Genomic DNA, 21,830 nt, shown 5'->3' on the forward strand with positions numbered 1-21,830 from the left:
TTCGGATCGGCATAGCGCCGGCCATGGCGGCCATTTGGGGTAAACCAACAGAAGGAAGACCTTTCTCTCTGTCTCTCTCTGTCTGTCTCACTGTCTAACTCTATCTAATAAAAAAAAAAGAAAAGCTAATTTTAGAAAGATAATATATGCAAAATTTCAGGCATATCCTGGGGCTCCTTCTGTTCCTTTATTTCTGCTAATATTCTTTCCTTTCCTCCTATCTTCTTTTTGTTTACTTAAGTAATAAAGTGCTATGACAAAAAATATTAAGGCAAAGCAAGAAAGAAAAGCAAAGGCACAATTCTTGCAAATGCAGTAACTGCTTTCAGTCAATATGCACCAGCCTCTACCTCAACAACTATTCACGCACAGCTGAACAAGCTGGCAGAGAAGTGAAGTGAAAATCAGAAGAGCCTCACCTGCTGTGGTTCAATCACTAACTAGCTCACGAGCCTGGGCAAGCACTTCACATTTCTGACTCTCTCTTGTCTCAACAGAAGATAGAGATCAAGCCTGCCTCAGAGCTCTTAATGATGTGGGCATCCCATCAGCATGTAAACACAAGGCCCGTACAGAAAACCTCTTTAGGCAAACTGTGCAGTTGACATTGACATTATCCTTTCTTCATCCACACCTCTCCACCCTGCTCTGGCTCAAGGTTTTAAGGATTGCTATTAAAAAGCAAATATGTAGGCATACAAGATAGCATTACCTAGTGATAAATTTTATTTTATTTTATTTACAAATATTTGTTTGAAAGGCAGAGAGACAGAGACAGAAAAAGATCTGGGGCCAGCACTGTGGCATAGCATGTAAAGCTGTTGCCTGCAGTGCCAGCATCCCATATGGACACTGGTTCGAGACTCAGCTGCTCCACTTCCGGTCCAGTTCTTTGCTACAGCCTGGGAAAGCAGCAGAGGATGGCCCAAGTCCTTGTGCCCCTGCACCCACGTGGGAGACCTGGAAGAAGCTCCTGGCTCCTGGCTTCACAAAGGCCCAGCTCCAACTGTTGCTGCCATTTGGGGAGTGAACCAGTGGATGGAAACCCCGCCCCCTCTGCCTCTGTCTCTCTGTAGCTCTGCCTTTCAAACAGATAAATAAATCATTAAAAAAGAACGAAAGAAAGGTCTTCCATCCATTGGTTCACTCCTCAAATATCTGCAACAACCAGGGTTGTGCTAGGCTGAAGTCAGGAGCCAGGAACTCAATCTGGGTTTCCTAGGTTTTGGGGAATCAATTACCTGAGACATCACCTGCTGCCTCCCAGGGTGTCCATTAGCAGGGAGCTGGAATCAGAAGTGGACCTGGGATGTGGACCCAGACACTCCAATATGGTGTATGGGCATCTCAAGCAATGCCTAATGTGCTCTGTCCTGGTGGGAGGACCTGCCAAGTCCCTTAGCCGGTGCTGTGGATGCAAGAGTCCAAAGCACGGAGGGAGTGAAGCATTGGGAACAATGTTCAGATGCACCACAAGCAGCTGGCACCATGGCAGCAAACAAGCCAACATCTGTTGAGTCTTATTATGTACTTTTTAAAGTACCTGCATGAATTAACTCACTTAGTCCTTACAACTAACCAGTGAGGTAAATACGATTGTAATCCATATTTATAGATGACACAATCAAGGCCCAGCAGGGCTAAGAGAGAATGATCACACACTAAATGAGAGGAGGGCAGTGACAATTATATTAAAGTAACCGGTCCATTCTTTTTTTCCTTTTATTTTTCTGCCCCGAACCCCTCTCCCCAAGCATACCCCTTGCTCTGTGTGTCCTGTCTTGGAAAACAACGTCTGATCACTCAAGCTAGAACCCTTGGAGTCCCCTGCAAGACCCTTGCACTTGTCTCTTGGCCAATGCATCAGTCATTAAGCTGGGTGGATTAAGTCATTAAGCTGGGTGGTCCCTTGTCGCTCCCCGTCTTCGTGGAGGAATGACACAAGACCCTGCGCTGTTCTTTTGTCTGCTCGGCCCTCCCCGGGTTTGCTGCTGGTTCTTCCCGGGTTGGCTGCCGTCCCTTCCACCTCCGTGGAAGGGCGGTTCCCCCTGCCACATTCCCCACTTCCGTGGGGGAGCGGCACACCACCGGCTGGCTCTCTCGGGGGCTGCACAGGTGTTCCTTCAGATGTTCCCCTTAGATGTTCCTGGTGCATGCCGTCTCTCTCCTCCTTTATAGTCCTCCTCCGCCAATCCCAACTCGGCTGCCCACATGCCGAGTACGCTGCTCTCCTCCAATCAGGAGCAAGTCCTACAGTTCATTGGTTGAACTGGAGGCAGCTGCGTAGAAGCTGTTTTCTCCTCTCCCAGCGCCATATTGTGGGAGAGCAGATGCATAGAACAAGTCTTAATTCCAGTAACTTAGTCCAGTCCGGGTTGCTCCCCACAGTCCCTCTCTAACCTCTCTCAGAAATGCCACCTATTTATTTATTTATTTGAAAGGCAGAGTTACAGAGACAGAGGAGAGACAGAGGGAGAGATTTTCCATCCTGTGGTTCACAAATGAACACAACAACCGGGAGGAGCCAAGCTGAAGCCAGGAGCCAGGAGCTTCTTCTGGGTCTCCCAGCATGGAGCTGGATCAGAAGCAGAGCAGGGGCTGGCGCCATGGTGCAGTAGGTTAATCCTCTGGCTGTGGCGCTGGCATCCCATATGGGCACCGGTTCTAGTCCCAGCTGCTCCTCTTCCAATCCAGCTCTCTGCTGTGGGAAAGCAGTAGAAGATGGCCCAAGTCCTTGGGCCCCTGCACCCACACAGGAGACCCAGAGGAAGCTCCTGGCTCCTGGCTTCGGATTGGTGCCACTCCAGCCGTTGCAGCCATTTGGGCAGTGAGCCAACAGATGGAAGACATTTCTCTCTGTCTCTCCTTCTCACTGTCTGTAACTTCACCTCTCAAATAAATTAAAAAAAAAAAAAAAAAAAAAAAAAAAAGCAGCAGCAGAGCAGCCGGGACTCGAACCCTTGACCACATGGGCTTAACTGGCTGCACCACAGCGGCCTGTCCTTTATTGCCTTCCTAGCTCCCACCACCATGTCTTTCTCAAAGTGCAGTTGAGCCTGAACCCTCAGCACTGCTGCCAGAAGGGATCATCCTCAAACGCAGATCTGGCAAAGTCACCCTCCCTGTGGAAGAATTTCTGCACTGCCCAGAGCTGTGAAGACAAAGTCAGTTAGGGGTTCCAGGCCCCCCTTCTCTGATGCTGGCCACACCCTCCCTCGCTCTACCTCCCCTACTCTTGCAAGTTCCAAGGAGTTTCCTGCCCTCTTGCCTTTGTGTCCCCTGTGCTCTCTGCTCCCCTTCCTCCTCTTGCCAACTCTTAGTTTTAGGATCTTCCCTTCCAAGGAAACTTCTCCACTCAATTCCTAGTCTCGTTAGATGTCCCTTTCTGTCTCCGCCCCTGGCATTTATCAGACTACCCTGTAATAACAGTCCTTTTTCTATGTCTCCATCTTTAGTTTTTTCCTGAAAATGTGATTCGTGGATTCCCTGTTTCAGAACCACCTATGAACTTTGCTCAGACACAGCCTCCTAATACCTACCCCAGCCCCAGCAACTCAGGATATTCTCAGGACAGAGCCCAGGAGTCTGCATTTCAAAATGTTCCACAGCTTGGAGCTGGCATCATGACGCAGTGGGTTAGGCCACCACTCGTGATGCCAACATCCCATAATCCATCGCCTAGTTCAAGTCTTGGCTCCTCCTTGCCTCCAATCCAGCTCCCAGGAGGTAGATGATGGTTCCAGTGCCTGGGTTCCTGCCACCCACGTGGGAAACCAGGATGGAGTTCCTTGCTCCCGGCTTCAGCCTGCCCAGCCCTGGCAACTGCAGGCCTTTAGGGAGTGAACCAATGGCTGGAAGACACCCCCCCCTTCCCTCTGTGTCCTCCCTCCCTTTGTCACACAATCATTCAAATAGATGAAAAAAGCAAAACAGATTTTTAAAACGTTGTGTAGATGATTTCGACTTGTGCCAAGTTTAAGAACTAACGCACGGGCTGGCACTGCGGGGTGGTGGGTAAAGCTGCCGCCTGCAGTGCCAGCATCCCTTATGGGCGTGGTTTGAGACCCGGCTGCTCCCCTTCCAATCCAACTCTCTGCTATGGCGTGGGAAGGCAGTGAAAGATGGCACAAGTCCTTAGGCCCCTGCACCCGCGTGGGAGACCTGGAAGGAGCTCCAGCCATTGCGGCCAACTGGGGAGTGAACCAGCGGATGGAAGACCTCTCTCTCTCTCTCTGCTCTCCTCTCTCTGGGTAACTCCGACTTTAAAATAAATAAATAAATCATAAAAAAAAAAAAGAACCACTGCAACATACAGGCCAGTGGCCACGTGCACTCGTACCTGCAGCACTTGGCACAGCGCCCACCACATCCTAAGCGCACAACGAATTCATTCCTGCCCTGGGCGGGAGGCGGCCGGGACAGCCTTGAAGCCCGGGCGAGGCGAGTACTCAGCTGCTGTCACGCCAGGTGCCAAAAGATGGCGCTGCCGCAACAGAAATGCCGCGGGGGAGAAGGAAGAGGAAGTTTTCGGGTTTTGCTGGAATTCAAGCCTTCAGTGCGTCGGTATTGAATTTATAGTTTCTTCCTTGATTTGTATACAGCTGTCCCGCTCACATGAATAAGTTGGTGCAGGAAAGCATGGCGCCTCAGACAGGAGAGCCGGTGCGGGGAGGGTGGTGGTCGAGGCGGGCTGGGTAGGCTCAGGGTTGTGCTTCGCTCCCCTCATCCCACCCGGGACGGCAAAGTCGCCCCAGCTGAGCGCGGCTCGGAGGAAATGGCCCCTGGCGCTCCATGGCCGCGTGGTCTCCGCGAGAGGATGCGGCGGCCCTGCAGTGTCTGACACTCCTCCCTGCTCCCTTCACCATCCCTCAAACACGTTTTCCCTCACAAACAAAAGTCTGAAAGGCGAGGCGGCCTCCGGGGGGAGGTGTGGGAAGTGGGGTGCACACGCACGGCTGGGGAGGGGGAGGGCGCACAACGCCTCCTCCCGCTTCCGGCCTCCTCCCCGCCGGAGGGGCGTCCGCGTGCGCATCACTGATAGGGCGGCCGTGGGCGCCGGGCGTGCTATCAGGCCCGGCCAGAGCTGGGGCTGGGCTGTCCGCCTCCAACTGCAGCCTTCGGCGGAGGCCCACGGGCTGGGTACCAGTGGGAGGGGCTTGGGGCCTTGCAGGCCCTGGGCAGATGGAGGGACAGGGCTGGGCCTGAACGGGGCCGCCGGACCTCTCCTCTCAGTATAGGCTCGTCCTCACTGGGCTGTGGCGGGGGGAGGTGTCACCATTTATGGCTTCTTAATCGAAATCAGCATCAGGTTCTGATAGTGCAGGCGCTTCACTTCCTTCCTTGTATGGTCAAGTGCAGAAGTCCTTCGCTGGGGAGCGGGGCCAGCAGTTTCAGGCGGCAGAGAGGGGGCTGGGCGGAGCCCGCTGGTCCCGACCCTGGCCGGGACAGGACGGGGTGCCCCTGCAGAGAGGCAGACTGGCATGGGGTGTGGGAGCAGCTGTCCAAGGACACCTGTCTAAATGTATGAAGGATAATAATAGGGCAACATTTCCTGTTGTTAATAGAAACTGGTCTGAAACCTGTGTTGGGTTGGAATGTGAACTCATGGTTTTCATTAAACAAACTAGCAAAGGAGATATACAGGTGGAGGAATAGAAACGTAAGTGTACATGTGGTTATGCATTTGTGGTATGCACCCGGGTATCCCCTAGTTCTGTGTGCCTGAAGTTAACGGTGCTTAGTCCTGGTTTCTAAAAACCAGGCCGATTCTAGGCTTGAGAAAAGAAAAGTAAAAAATGAGCCTGGGATCGCTGTGGGGACAGAAAGCAAGAAAGTACTCTAAGAAGGAGACTGGCACCAGCCTGAAACACTCCTGGAGGCCAATTCTGGCACGATTTGAGCATGACAGTAATTAGTGATGGTGCTATAACCCATTGTTAGCAATATGCCCCACTGGGGAGTTTGCAATTCAGGAGTCCCTACTGACACAAAGTGATATATAAATAAGCAAAGAGACGTTTTAATGAGGAACAAAAACTTTACAGTCTAAAGTGCTCTACACAATGCCTGTTGGTTAGGAAAAAGAGTAACTTCACAGCGGAGAAGCTGGGCAGACGCCACCTGGTGAGATGATGTCACCTGTTAACAGCCTTTTGTGTTTCTTCCAGAGATAGATGACCTGAGACTCCTCCTGAGAAGACCTCCCACCGAGACAAGTTGGGCGACACTTTCTAAAATAACTGGCCTGGCATTTCCAAAACGTCAAGGTCATAATGTTACCGGAGCTGGCTGCTCCGAGGTGCCTGTCTTCATGCAAGAAAGAATTCAGATGAGAAACAGAGTAGCAGTAAGCATGCTAGCCAAGTTTACTGAGAAGAATTATGCCTCATAGACCAGGTGGGCATCTCAGGAAAGAGCTGAGTGCCCAGGCTGCACTGAGACTGGTAAGGAAGAGGGTACACCTGACAGAGAAGTGGGCAGCTCAGCAAAAGACCGACAGCCCAGTCTGTATTCAGACTGGAGATGTATATGCCGGCTCACTAGGCTAATCCTCTGCCTTGCGGCGCCGGCACACCGGGTTCTAGTCCCAGTCGGGGCGCCGGATTCTGTCCCGGTTGCCCCTCTTCCAGGCCAGCTCTCTGCTGTGGCCAGGGAGTGCAGTGGAGGATGGCCCAAGTCCTTGGGCCCTGCACCCCGTGGGAGACCAGGAGAAGCACCTGGCTCCTGGCTTCGGATCAGTGCGATGTGCCAGCCGTAGTGCGCCGGCTGCGGCGACCATTGGAGGGTGAACCAACAGCAAAAGGAAGACCTTTCTCTCTGTCTCTCTCTCTCTCACTGTCCACTCTGCCTGTCCAAAAAAAAAAAAAAAAAAAAAAAAGGCACGAGTATGGGTCCCCCATTTCCTCTCTCCTCCTCCCTCTTCTGGGAAATTGTGAGTGAGGGTTTTCTGGATGTGGAATTCCTGAAAATCCTCCCAGGACCTGATCAGGATGGGTTAAGGGGGAAGTCCCTGAGCTGCCCCCAGGGAGAGGACTGAAACCTAACAGGGTTATAGAACAAGAGCAATTACTTTAGGTATAATTGCTGCTCTGCTTCCTAGGGCTTGTTTCCTCATTCCATTGCACATAAATTCATTTTCTTTAAAAATCCTCATTTTCTTCAGCCCCTCTTACACACATAGGCTAATATCTATCTTGCTACCTTAAAAAAAAAAAAAAGACAAGAAAAAAATGGAGAAATTTTTCTAGATTCAAGGAAACTAAAAGAGAGATAGCAAAAAATGTAATGCATGATTCTGCCCTGTAGAGGCACTACCGGGACAATAGTGAAACTCGAATGAGTCTGAGAATTGTGTAACCACAGTGCATCAGTGTCATGTTCCTGATTTGGGCAGGAAGAATGTTTTTGCTGATAGGAAATACACAGTATAGAATTTAGTGCACATAGATACGATGTCAGCAACTTAGTCTCAAATGAGGAGAAAAAAAGTCTTTTCTATATTTTCAAATTTTCTATAAATCTGCTATTGCTTTAGAATAAAAATACAACATTTAAAAGAGGAAAAGAAAAAATAGGCCATTGGTTGGATAAACCCTTCAGAACAGCCTGTGAAGTTGAGACTTAAACTTGTGATAAGGGAGGAGACAGGAATCTCTTTGAGGAGCACCCTGAGCAAAAGACAGCCACCAGGGCTAAAGCAACCCTCTGGTGCTGGGACAAAAGGCTTGCTTTATCAGGAGGGTAGACATAGAATATATCATGCAATCGGGTGTATTTTTGAGAATGAAAGAGACTGTTGTCAATAATTTCATTAAATCACAACAGTGTGACTTTTGGCGGACTGTCCTGAGCAAAGCAAAATAGGAGATTCTAGTAAGAATTCAACAAGAGTTTAGGTCATTTAGGAGAAACAACGCCAATGACAGAAGTCAGACAGTGGTCAAATCCCATGGGCTTTTCTGTTTTCTCCTCGTGACCTCAGGTAGCATTTGCTACAATGGTTTTGAGAGCGATCATTTCCTGCCTCCCATGGTCCCATCTTCTAGTCTTCCCCCAGCACGTCTCAGTTCTCTTCACTTACCCAGATTCATGTCCATCTTCCCCAGCTCAGTCTCAAGAACTTCAGCTCTGGACCCTCTGCTCTTTGGCCTTTGGTGTAAACCTGCGTGCTGACTCCCACCTGTAAGCCTCTGCAGCCTAACCCCTAGCAGACCTCCCGGCCCAGATATCACCCTGCGGACTTGTCAGTGTCAGTTGGAGAACTCACAGGTATCTCAAAGTCATAATCAACGCTAGTGCTAGAATCGAGGTTATGGGGTGGGATGCTGTTTTATGCTTAACTCCTATATGGATCTTTAGTGAGCCTAATGTTTTTACAATTTGGTCATTTTCCCTTGGGACCAAATATGCTGAGCTTTTCAGTGGGTGTTAGTTAGGGCAGCTGATCTACCTTCTCAGGTGCAAAGGTTATTTTTGTGTCAAGTTGACCAGACTGTGTGGTTCCAAGATATTTGGTCAAACATTATTCTGTGTGTTTTTATGGGCATGATTTTGAATGAGACTGATGTTTAAATGGGTAGCCTGGATAACACAGATAATCTTCCCTAAGGTGGGCAGGTCTCATCCATCAATTGAAGGCCTGAATAGGGTATAAGGGAGTTTCTCCATCTGATGACCTTCTAACTGGAACACCAGCTTTCTCCTGCCTCTGGGTTCAAACCAAAATGTTGGCTCTTCCTGGGAACCGAGCCTGCCAGCATTTGGACAGGAACTCCACTCTCAGCTTTCCTGGTTCTCAGTACTTTGGACTCAGATTGGAGTTAAACCTTTCATTCTCCTAGGTCTTCAGTTTGCTGACTCACCCTGCTGATCTTGGGACTTGTCAGCTTCCGTGGTCATAGAAGCCAGTTACAGGTTGAACATCCCTAATCTGAACTTTTGAAATCTGAAATGCTCCAAAATGAACATTCTGTCCTCAAAAAGTTTCAGATTTCAAAGCATTTCAAATTTTGGAATTTTAGAATAGTGATATGCAATCAGTAAAATATTCGCAAATATTCCAAAATTTAAAGAACTCTGAAATCTGAAACACTTCTAATGAGTCTCATGCATTTTGCATAAGAGATAATCAAATTGGGTGTGTATGTATATGTGTATATATGTGTATAAATGTATGTGTTATATATACATATATACACACACATACATGCCCTGTTGGTTTCTCTGGAGGATGATTCTGACTGCTACACTTAGGACTGTGGTCACAGCGAGGGGTCTTGCCAGTGTCATGTCAGGAACACACAGGTCACTATAAAGAAGGATGCTGCTCCTTAGCACAGCAGGTCTGCTCTGGAAGGGGCAGGTCAGGTCCCAGAGCATATGAGGAATCATGTTACACGTGGCAGATACTTTGTGTTATCCACAGAGTTTGCCCATGAGTCTGGAGATAACTCAGAGGAGGTCAAGAGGCAAGAATGTCCCAGTTACGGTTGAGATTAGGAGTCCAAAGGTCAAAGTATTCGTCTTGGGCAGGACTGAAAGTATGGTAGCACTGGGAATGGTGTTACTCCCTGTCACAGCAGCAGCCCAAGGCATCCTCCCAGGTACCTGCCATGTGTGATTTGGTTGTCTTCATGAAGCAAAAGGTCAGCCCACAGCTACCTCTGGATGGGGTCAGCAGCCAGGAGGTTGGAAAGCACAAAGTAGGAGTGTTTCATGTGTTCCCGTCTTTGTCCAATGTCTCTGCCCCAAGCTAGGAAGGATTGTTCTGGGCCCAAGGGAGCTACCTTTGGAAGCAGGAAAGCTGATGGTCTCTGACAGGTCAGCCTGAGTGACAACTGGAGCTGCACTGCTAGTGATCTCTGTCTCCAGGAAGCTGAGGGCCTTGCCCAAGGGGCTGAAGTGAGAGTAACCAGTCTGGGGCCAGTTCCAGGTACCACACAATACGTGTTATGGCAAGGAGGCAGATCTGATTCAGCTTGTAGAGGGAGGGCTGCCTGAGGGTTGGGAGGAAATCTGTCCAACAAGAGGCTCTATCCCCATGGACAGACCTGGGCCAGCAATGCTGAAGTGGACAGGATGCCCCACTCAGGCTCAGGATAGCTCTGGACCAGAGAGGAGTCTGCTTTACCTTTCTCTGTTCCCAGCAGGGAGGGTACATCCTCCACATCCAAGAGCGAGAGAGTTACATCCACTTCTTCCCATGCTACAGGAAACAGGAAGGCAACACTTTCTTTCGGATGAGATTGCTTTCCAAGGAGCCCTTAGAAGTGATCCCATCCTTGGAACAATGGGAGAAAGGACTCCCTTGGTTCTGTTCCATAAGCGGTCTTTAGAGAGAGTGGCCCTGCTAGATGGGAGAGTCCGCAGGAGTAATCCTGTCCTCCCTGTCCTTCCTGCTGTAGCTGCTGGGGAAGTCTGTGGTCATGCTTCTTTCTGCTCTAGAGGCTTAGAGTCTCCTTCAGATGATACAGACAGTCAGGCCAAAGCTGTTCTGGACCCAGTCCCTGGCTGGGACGAGGATCAGCCATTGCCTGCTCAGAGGTTTGAGTTCTTTGGGAGGGCTGTATTTAAGGAGAGAGACCTTGGGGAGCCTGCTTTGTGGTGGCAGTTACTGTTGTGACTCCAGAGCTGGCTTCTCCTTATGTATGGTGGATTAGGTCCAAAGTGGAGCTCTTGATTTCAATCCCCCAATGCATTCTCTTACATTCCTCTTCTCAGTAACTGGCACCACCATCTAAAGCTGGGCATGATTTCTGATCTAGTGCTTTCCCTTCCCACCCCTTCCTATAAAATCCATTACCCAGTCCTATCATTTCCCCTTCATTCTCATTCTGGAATTCCCATTTCCATTAATCCAAGCCATCATCATCTGCTGCCCAAACAATGGCAGGAACCTCTTTATTGTTCTCCCATGACCTGCTTCAGCCCCTGTAGTCTATACCACACCCAGCAAACAGAGTGGACTCTTCCAGTGATTCTTGGGCTCAGCACTCTGTTTATGTCCTTCATAGCACTTGGCAAAACAAATGTTAACACATTTATTTTGTGGTTGTTCACTGTGTTGCCTGTTTCCCCCACTAGATGGTAGCAGCAGAGGACTGGGAATGTTGCTATTAAGCTTACTGTTGGTGGCCTTCCTGGCTAGCACAGACTGGACAAATCATTTATTTTTTGAATGAATGGCCTTAGACTAGAGAGGTTAGAGTTGAGTCAATAAGCAATGAGAAACTATCACACATTGCAGAAAGACAGCATTTAACATGGGGTTGGTTTCTGGAGAATAATGGAGGAGCTGGGTGGACAGTTAGTCAGGTGTCTCTTTGTAAATAGCTTCCTAGTTGATGGGCCTAAGGCAGTAAAATTCTGGAGGAAGAGCTGTAATCCTAGAGAAGGTTTATTCTTTTTAAAGATATATTTGTTATTTGAAAGGCAGAGAGAGAGAGAGAGAGAGAGAGAGAGAGAGAAATCTTCCATCCACTGGTTCATTCTCAAATGACCTCAGCAGCCATGGTGGCCCAGGCCGAAGCCAAGAGCCTTGAACTCCATCCAGGTCTCCCACGTTATCGCAGGGGTCCAAGTACTTGGACCGTCTTCTGCTGTGTTCCCACCATGCATTAGCAGGGAGCTGGAATGGAAGTGGAGCAGCCGGGACTTAAACCAGTGCTCTAATATGGTATGTCAGTATCACAGGCAGTGACTTAACCTGTGCCACAGTGCTGTCCTCCTAGAGAAGGTTTAAAAGAAGAATAAACAGCTGCTTTAATCTTGAATATGTTGAAAAGAAGAGAGACAGGTATTGATGCTGTAAGGTTGATAGACCAGAAAAATTACATTTCCTTGTCTATTAAAAAATTGGTTATAAAATTACACTGAGACCTTGGGGAAAAAATGACATGACTTGGAAGAGCCTCAGATTTGAGTAGAAGACGAGCTGAGCATTTAGACTTGTTCAGTTCGAAATGACTAATATTTCCCCTGGGCCATCAAAAAAAAAAAAAAAAGCCATATTGAAAGACTTCCTTGATATTTTGGTCAGCCACAAAATAACCCTGGAGTTTATTTTTTTTTCCTTGTCTGAGAAGTCAAGAAATAGAAGTAAATTCTGTAATTCTAGCAGAAAGAAAGGAGTTAAAGCTTTAAAAATTCTAATTCCTGTTAAATTTTAAGGACACAACCAAAGCAATTTTGAGCCATGGTATTTTTGTATTAAATATGACCATTAATACCATTAGTTACTTTGTCTACTTAATAATGCAAATACTTCATTGTAAGAGTACCTGTGATAACAGATTTAACTTCTACTTATATTTTTCAAACTTTCTATAAATCAGGAAAAGGTAGCACACTTTTTAGAATTTATTTATTTATTTGAAAAGCAAGTTACAGAGAAAGGCGGGGAGAGAGAGAGAGTGAGCCTCCATCTGCTGGTCCACTCCCCAAATGGCCATGATGGCCAGAGCTGGGCCTGTCCAAAGCCTGGAGCCAGGAGCCTCTTCCAGGTTTCCCACGTTAATACAGGGGCCCAAGTGCTTGGGCCACCCTATGCTGCTTTCCCAGGCACATTACAAGAAGCTGGATTGGAAACTGAATAGCTGGACTTGAACTGGGGTGTACATTGGATGCAGGCATCGTGGATGGCGGCTTTACCGCTATGCCACAGCATTGGCCCTAGGACACATTTTAAGAAAAAAGTTGGAGGCTGGCACTGTGGTACAGCAGGTTAAGCAATAGCTTGACTTCTGATTTCAACCTAGCCCAGCTCTGGTCATTGAGACGATATGGGGTGTGAACCAGCAGATGGGAGGTCTCTCTCTTCTTCTCTCTCTCTGTAACTATGTCTTTCAAATAAATAAATAAATTTTAAAAAGAGAAAGAAAAAAATTGAAGATCCACTGTACTGATTTCTTTCTTTCTTCTTCTTTTTTAAAGATTATTTATCTATTTGAAAGTCAGAGTTACAGAGAAGGAGGGACAGGGAAAGATCTTCTATCTGTTGGTTCAGTCAACAGATGGCCACAATGGCCAGTGCTGGACCAGACTGAAGCCAGGAGCTTCATTCCAGTCTCCCACATGGGTGGCAGGAGCCCAGATACTTGGGACATCTTCTGCTGTTTCCCAGGCCATTAGCAGGGAGCTGGTTCAGAAGTGGAGCAGCCGGGACTCGAACAGACACCCATATGGGATGCTTACCTTGCAGGCAGTGTGCTGCTACACCACAGCACCTGATTTCTGAATGAGTATTTTGGGTTAAGCATTTGCCTTATGCACACTAAACATATGTAAGCACAGAAGTTACTAAATGTTCCCAGAAATCCCTGGAAGTTTCCCTCCAAGAAGTACACACATGTTGATATTTCTTGGAATTCACTGCAGCTGGTTTCTCTTCTCTGGTTTCAGACTGCACTGGTCCCCAAAATCATTTAGCTGGAATTATACAATAAACCCATTGTTCTAGTACTTTTCCCTGAAGGTGAATTTAAGGATTTGTTCTTTTTTTGTTATTATAATTTCAGATCTAACTATTATCCATTCTTCTCTGTGTGGTTTTGATCTCATAGAGGATGTTTGAATCAAAGGTATCTTTTCTGGGCTGGCTTTTCTGTGGAGGGGATTTGGTTCCACCAGTGCCCAGCTTGGGAGGAGGTGGAGTCGCAGGGGTATGTGGTGTAGGTATAGTGCTCTCCAGGTGAAGGGTCTTCTTGGTTATCAGACTGAAGAATGGTCTACTGTGTTCACAGTTGGACCCCAGATGAGTGCCTGGAAAAGGGAATGATCTGGAAATAATGACACTGAGGAATAGTGCAAACAATTAGGTTAATTTCATCAGGAGAAAGGGGATACATAAGGATTTTGTAGCATGAAGAATTGAATTTACTCACATAACCAAATATGTTTCAATAAGAGGAAGAAAGAAAACTAGTTCAATAGAGAAACACTTTTACATAGGTATCAGGAAAGGAAGCATGCTGTTTCTATGACATAAGTTATCTATGTGTGTGTACAATAAGACCACGAGAGATTGTTCTCTGGGCATGGTGTACAGAGAAGCTTTGTGTTGGAAAGAGTATTGGATTTGGTCAACTCTAAGATCTCTCAAACTCTGAAAACCTATGATCTATTAGTAACTGAAAATTGACCTGAAATTTGATATTAATTTCACAGATTACACTGTTGTTCTTTAGTTGCAGAATAATTATTTGATACCTCTGCTGTTTCAAAGGTGACATGTTTCCAATGTCCTCAACTGCACTAAACTTCAGGTCTCTGTAATACAGAGTGACATTAAAGATACTTTGCTTTATTAGTCAGGATAGGCTATGTCATGTTACATTAACAATCAACCTCAAAATTTCTGTAGTTTGAAACAACCCAGTTTAATTTCCAGTTTGAGTCTACTTTTGATCCAGCTCCCTGCTAATGTGCATGGGATCGCAGCAGAGGATGGCCCAAGTCCTTGGTCCCCTGCACCCACATGGAGATCCTGGATGAAGCTCCTGGCTCCTGACTTTGGCCCAGCCTCAGCTGGCCATTTCAGCCATTTGGGGAGTGAACCAGCGGATAGAAGACTTTCTCTTTCTCTATCCCTCTGCTTCTCTCTCTAACTCTTTCAAATAAATAAATAAATATTTTAAAAATAGTTATTTAAAACAATTTTTCATTTTATTTGAAAAGGAGAGAGAGAGAGAGAGATCTCCCATCCAGTGATTTACTCCCCAAATGCCCACACAGCTGGGGATGGGCCAGGCCAAAGCCAGGAATCTAGAATTCAATCCAGATCTTCCACGTGAGTGGCAGGGACTCAAGTCCTTCTTATCTGCAGCCTCCCAAGATGTCTGCTGGCAAGAAAATGAAGCAAAGGTAGGACTGAAACCCAGGCACTCCCAAGATGGAATGCAGACACCCCAGCAGTGTACCAAACACCCATGTCATTTTGACTGAGTTAATAGTGCCAGGCAACTGGTAAAACATTACTTTGGGTTTGTCTGTGAGGGCATTTCCAGAAGGGATTAGCATTTAGCTTACTAATGGACTAAGTGGGTGTGGGTGTGGGTGTGGGTGAGCATAAACCAATCCGCTGAGGGCCCAAACAGAACAAGCAGGCAAAGGAAAGGCAAATTTGTTTTTTTCCTCTTTACGCTGGGATGTCCACCTTCTCTTGCCCATGGACATTGAAGCCCATGGGTCTCAGGCATTCAGATATGGACACCACCAGCCCCCTGGTTCTCCAGCTTGCAGGTCATAGAGAGTAGAACTTGTTAGCTTTCATAATGGTGTGAACTAATCCTCCTAATACACATGTACACACACATAACCACAGACACATACACAGGAGTCTTCAAAAACTTCATGAGAGTGTGTGGCTTTCTAGAATATATATGTTAAAAACTAACAGGCTGGGGTTTTAACCCACCGCGCCACAGCGCTGGCCCCCACAATATGTTTTATCTTGAAAGAGAAGAGAAAATATTTACCAGCTCTGATTACTGAGAAAGCCTTGAAATAAGGACAGTAGCAAACAATGCCTGGATTTTGGTCTCTCATTACCAATTCCCAATAGGAGAAATCAAGGCTTCTTGGAAACATGGCTGGTTCCAGATTTGGGGCAGAAAATGTACATTTGTGTCATCCAGAAAACAAGAAAGTTTTTAGGGAATACTGGAGTCATGCAAAAGGGCTTAGCAAGCAAGTATTCTGCAGCTAGCAGGGTAATTTGGACATTATTGAGAATACTCACTGCACTGGTTGAGATAAATCAAATATACTTACATTCATGGGCTCATGAAGACTCACACAGACAAAAATCCCCAAGGACACTTCTGCAGAACTTCTTATTTTGAAAATTGTAGATAAAAGAAAAGGAGCAAACAGAGATCTTGTCTTTTCTCTATGAACTATACCAAATTATTCAATATGGAATGTAAAAAGTGTTGAGTTTGAAAAATCCCATTTTAGATCAGATAATCAATTTATATAAAATTGTATGGTTTTTTTTTTTTAAAAAGATTTGTTTGTTTATTTGAAAGACAGAGTTAGAGAGGCAGAGAGAGAGGTCTTCCATTTGCTGGTTCACTCCCCAAGTGGCTGAAACAGCCAGAGCTACGGTGATCCAAAGCTACACCGATCCAAAGCTAGGAACCAGGAAATTCTCCCAGGTATGTCATACAGGGGCCCGAGGACTTGGACCATCTTCTACTGGTTTCCCAGGCCATAGCAGAGAACTGGATCAGTAGAAGAGTAGCCAGGACATGAAACAGCGCCAATATGGGATGCCGGCACTGCAGGTGGCAGCTTTACCTGCCATGCCACAGCGCCAGCACCCAACCAGTGTCTTAACCACTATACCAAATACCTGCCCTGAATAGGATAAATTTTACAGGGTAAATCAATTTATATCACTACAATTCTTAATGAGATGATCAGTTATGAATATATAGGGTTGTTTCATACAAATGAACAAAAGCCAGCTCTAAACCTCTCATCTTCCAAATATCTCAGGATTACCGTAATTTACAAGGGGCTGGGTATAATCCTATACAGAAAAACCACATTTACTGTGCTTTACAGATATTGTGCTTTTCATATGCTTATTTTATTTTGAAGGCAGAAAAACCCAGATGGAGAGACAGATAATGATCTTCCATCCCCTGGTTTACTTCCCAAATGCCTGCAATGGTCAGAGATGGGCTAGGCTGAAGCCAAGAGCCAGGAATTCAATCCAGGTCCTCCACATGAGTGGCAGGGACCTGAGCCATCACTTGCTGACTCCTGAAGTGTGCATTAGCAGGAAGAGGGAATTGGAAGTGGAGCCAGGACTCAGACTCAGGCACTTGAATAGGAGATGTGGTTGCTCCAAGAAGTGTCTTAACTGCTGTACCAAACACCTGCCTCAGATATTGTGTTCCAGCTGAAGGTTTGTGGCAACCCCACATCAGGACAGTTGTTGGGCATTATTTTTCCAATAGCATGTGCTCACTTGATATCTCTGTGTCACATTTTGGTAACTCTCACAATCTTTTACACTTATTCAGCGTTATTATGTTTGTTATGGTTATTTGTGATTGGGGACCTTTGATGTTGTTATTGTAATTATTTCACAGGGCATCACAAACCTCACCCATACAAACTGGCAAACTTATTGATAAATGTTGTATGTGGGGGCCGGCGCTGTGGCACAGTGGGTTAACACCCTGACCTGAAGTGCTGGCATCCCATATGGGCGCCGATTCAAGACCTGGCTGCTCCACTTCCAGTCCACCTCTCTGCTATGGATGGGAAAGCAGTAGAAGGTGGCCCAAGTGCTTGGGCCCCTGCACCCATGTGGGAGACCTGGAAGAAGCTCCTGGCTCCTAGTTTCTGATCGGCGCAGCTCCGGCCATTGTGGCCAATTGGGAAGTGAACCAGTGGATGGAAGACCTCTCTCTCTCTCTCTCTCTCTGCCTCTCCTTCTCTCTTTGTGTAACTCTGACTTTCAAATAAATAAATAAATCTTTAAAAAAAACCCTATAATGACTTACAACTAGTCAAGTGAAAGAAAAGTCCTATATCTCTCATTTTCAATTGAAAGCTGTAAATTACATTTAGCAAAGAAACCATATCAAAAGAAAGCCAAGATAGGCCAAAACTAGGCCTCTTGTCCCAGTTAGCCAAGCTGTGAATGCAAGGGAAGAGTTCTTAAAGGAAATTTTAAAATGCTACTTTAGTGAACACACAAATAATGAGAAAGTGAAGCAACCTTAAGGCTGATGTGGAGAAAATGTTAGAGGGGTGTATAGACCAAACCAGCCACAACATTCCCTTAAGCCAGAGCAAGACCCTCTCTTCAGTTCTGTGAAGGATGTGAGAGGTGAGAAGGTTCCAGAAGAAATGTTTGAAGCTAGGAGAGGTTGGTTCTTGAGACTGAAGGAAAAAAAATCCGTCTCCATAAAATCAAAGTGCAAGTAAGTGCTGATGTGGAAGCTACAGCAAGTTATCCAGAAGATTTAGTTAAGGTAACTGATGAAGGTAGCTACACTAAACAACCTATTTTCCAGGTTGGCAAAACAGCTTCTGTTGGAAGAACATGCCATGGAAACTGCATAGCTGTGGAGGATAAGTCAATGCCTGCTTCACAGCTGCAAAGGACAGGCTTTGTCAGGAGCTAATACTGGTGGGTGACTGTAAGTTGAAGCTGATAGTCATTTATTGTGCTAGAGCCCTTAAGGATTGCATTAAATCCAATCTGCCTGTTCTCTGTGCATGGAACAAAAAACCTGAGTGACAGTACATCTAACATTTTTTAAAAAGATTTATTTATTTATTTGAAAAGCAGAGTTACAGAGAGCAAGAGAGGGAGATCTTCCATCTGCTTATTCACTCTCCAGATGGCTTCAATGGCCAGCTCTGGACCAGGCTAAAGCTAGGAGTGAGGAGCTTCATCTAGGTCTCCCATGTGGGCGCAGGAGCCCATGTAGTTGAGCCATCTTCCACTGTTTTTCCAGGCACATTAGCAGGGAACTGGATCAGGAATGGAACAGCCGGGCCTTGATTCAGAGCCCCTGTGGAATATTGGCATTGCAGGCAAGTGCTTAACCTCCTGCTCCACAATGCTGGCCCTGGTTTACAAAATATTTTAAATCTGTCATTGAGACCAATTGCTTAGAAAAAATATCCTTTCTAAAATATTACTACTTGTTGACAATGCACTTGATTGCCCAAGATCTGATGGAGATATACAATGAGATTAATGTTATTTTCTTGCCTAAAAACACAAAATTTATTCTCAGCCTATGAATCTAGGAGTAATTTAGACTTCTAAATATTTTTAAAATTTTTTTGTGTACATGTTTTCAGAAAGAGAGAGAGAGCTCCTATCCACTGTTTTATTCCCTAAATCCCCACAAGAGCTGGCACTGGAGTCAAGGCCAAAGCTGAGAGACAGGAGCTTAATCTAAGTCTCCCACAAGAGTGGCAGGAACCCAACTGAATGAGCCATAACTGCTGCTTCCCAGGGCCTGCATTAGCAAAACCTGGAGTTAGGTGGGTATCAAATCCAAGAACTCTGATGTGGGATGTATGTGTCTTAAGTGCTAAACCAAATGTCCTCCTCCAACTTTCAAGGTTTATTACTTAGAAATATAGTTTTTAAGGCTGCAACTGCATGTATTTGTTAGCTTTCATTGCTACAATGAAATACCTGAGGCAGGCTACTTTATATGGAAAAAAATGAGTTTTATTTTGTCTCATGGTTCTGGAGATAGAAGGTTCAAAGAGCATGGCACAGGTTCTTATGAGGGCCCCGCCCCCTTGGACTGAAACACATCATGCTTGGAGCACATGTGTGTCTCTCTGTTGCTTTCTTAAAGATTTATTTGAAAGACAGAGTTACAGAGAGACAGAGGGAGAAATTTTTCCATCTGCTGCCTGATTCCCAAATGGCTGCAATGGCTGGGGTTAGGTCAGACCAAAGCCAGGAGCTGGAATTCCATTTGGGTCCCACTTGGGTGTCAGTGGCCCAAGTATTTGGGCCATCTTCTGCTGCCTTCTCAGGCCTCTAATGGAGACCTGAATAAGAAACAGAGCATCCAAGACTTATACCAGTACCCACATTGTGGGCCCCATATCTCTCTGTTTCTATGTGGTCTCTCCTCGCCTCCTTTTAAAGTCACCAGGATTCGGGGAGATCGCTGAGCCAGGGCGGGCGGCGCGCGGCGGGAGCGCCGCGGGGAGGGTTGCGCCGGTGGCTCTTCTCACTGTCCCCCGGGGCGCCCTGCGTCTCCCATCGGGGACCGAAGCCGTCCGCCGTGGCGGGCGGCCGGATCCGCGTCCCGCCTCGGCGCCGAGAGGACATGCGGAAGAGAGAATGAGCCAGAGGGACACGCTGGTGCATCTGTTTGCTGGGGGATGTGGTGGTGCAGTGGGAGCTATTCTGACATGTCCACTGGAAGTTGTGAAAACAAGGCTGCAGCCATCTTCTGTGACACTGTACATCTCTGAAGTTCAGCTGAACACCATGGCCGGAGCCAGTGTCAACCAGTGTCACCTGGACCTCTCCATTGCCTAAAGGTGATCTTGGAAAAAGAAGGGCCTCGTTTCCTATTTAGAGGATTAGGCCCCAATTTAGTGGGGGTAGCCCCTTCCAGAGCAATATACTTTGCTGCTTATTCAAACTGCAAGGAAAAGTTGAGTGGTGTATTTGATCCTCATTCTACCCAGGTACACATGATTTCAGCTGCAATGGCAGGTTTTACTGCAATCACAGCAACTAACCCCATCTGGCTTATAACGACTCGGTTACAACTTGATGCAAGGAGCCGTGGGGAAAAGCGATTGGGTGCTTTTGAATGTGTTCGCAAAGTATATCAGACAGATGGACTTAGAGGATTTTACAGGGGCATGTCTGCTTCCTATGCTGGCATATCAGAGACTGTTATCCACTTTGTTATTTATGAAAGTATAAAGCAAAAACTGCTGGAATGTAAGACTGCCTCTATGATGGAAAACGATGAAGAGTCTGTGAAGGAAGCATCAGATTTTGTGGGAATGATGCTGGCTGCAGCCACCTCAAAGACTTGTGCCACAACTATCGCATACCCTCATGAAGTTGTAAGAACAAGACTACGTGAAGAGGGAACAAAATATAGATCATTTTTTCAGACACTCTCTTTGGTTGTTCAAGAAGAAGGTTATGGATCTCCTTACCGTGGCCTAACAACTCATCTGGTGAGACAGATTCCAAACACAGCCATTATGATAGCCACCTATGAATTGGTGGTGTACCTACTCAATGGATAGCAGTGCGGGGCTGCTCCAGAGAGGGGAGACCAAAAGATTGCAGTGGACCATGGAGTATCCAAGCCAGCATGGTGGACGGAAGAAAAGTAGTTTGGGAACATGTAACTATGCCTAAGTGGAAGTTTGGTTGTAGGAATTTAAGTAACCATACCACATTACTTGATCTTTCAGTAATGAGGGAAAGAAAAACCTTGGCTGCCTTCAAGGAAATGCCTCTCAAAGCACTCCTTACGCAAAATTGCCATTTTCTCTACCATGTCCACCAGATGCAGTTGTGTTTCATTGATTTATGGCAGTCAGAGTATAGTGTTGTTTATTCCATGAGCACACACTTCTCCAATATTCTAAACACATACTGTAACTATCCAAAGATAGTATTGGCAGTCATAAATTTCTGATTTCTGGCTATTAATTCCTGTAAAAGTGTTAAGCAACAACATTAGGGAGAGCCTTGGTATTACTGTCACATTTTCCCAAGAAGACCTTGCTCAATATTTTATGTTCAGTTATTTGGCTTTGTAGTTGCTTTTTACAGCCAACGAGATAGCATCTAAATATCTTACATATTTTTAACATTAAATTTTGATTTCCACAGCTTACAAGTGTTTGATCTTTTGCATAATGTGGATTTTAAATTGTTTGCCAGTGTATCCAACTCACATGGTAATGGTTTGGGAAGATGAAATAAACTAGTAAAATGTTGATTCTTGACCATTTCAGTGTCTTGAGCATGTCCTCATATCTTCCCTAATTGTATGGTACTTGAATGAATGTAGTAGTCTTTTCAGTGACTTACTGGATATAAACTTGACTTTCTACCTATTTGTCACACCTTAGTATCATTACAAGTGGAAAACATACACCACTTCTCAATTTTTCTGTACTTGTTTTCACTTTAAGAATTTGAGCCCTTGAGTTGTTTTCAAGCCTATGTAGATTACATTTTAATTATTTTGTAGAGAAACTGGTAATTTTCTGTTTGGCCCTTGAAAGTTTTTATTTTAAAAATAACATACTAAAACTAATATGTGGGACAGTAACAGTATTAAAGATGAGGG

At 46.0% G+C, this 21,830-nt stretch overlaps 1 protein-coding gene and 1 pseudogene across 1 annotated transcript in view; one reads left to right on the forward strand and one right to left on the reverse strand.

The window, feature by feature from the left end:
- The window catches only part of AK3 (adenylate kinase 3), a 47,190-nt gene extending 42,183 nt beyond the window's left edge, over positions 1-5,007 (reverse strand). Inside the window, exon 1 of the mRNA XM_070049668.1 lies at positions 4,340-5,007. The gene's annotated coding sequence lies outside the window, so the exon portion shown is untranslated. The remainder of the gene's footprint in view (positions 1-4,339) is intronic.
- A 14,700-nt stretch (positions 5,008-19,707) lies between these two features.
- Positions 19,708-21,483, forward strand: LOC100348198 (solute carrier family 25 member 36 pseudogene; annotated as a pseudogene).
- Positions 21,484-21,830: the final 347 nt, after the last annotated feature.

This window comes from Oryctolagus cuniculus, chromosome 1 (genome assembly GCF_964237555.1).
Source record: "Oryctolagus cuniculus chromosome 1, mOryCun1.1, whole genome shotgun sequence".
Taxonomy (NCBI): Eukaryota; Metazoa; Chordata; class Mammalia; order Lagomorpha; family Leporidae; genus Oryctolagus; species Oryctolagus cuniculus.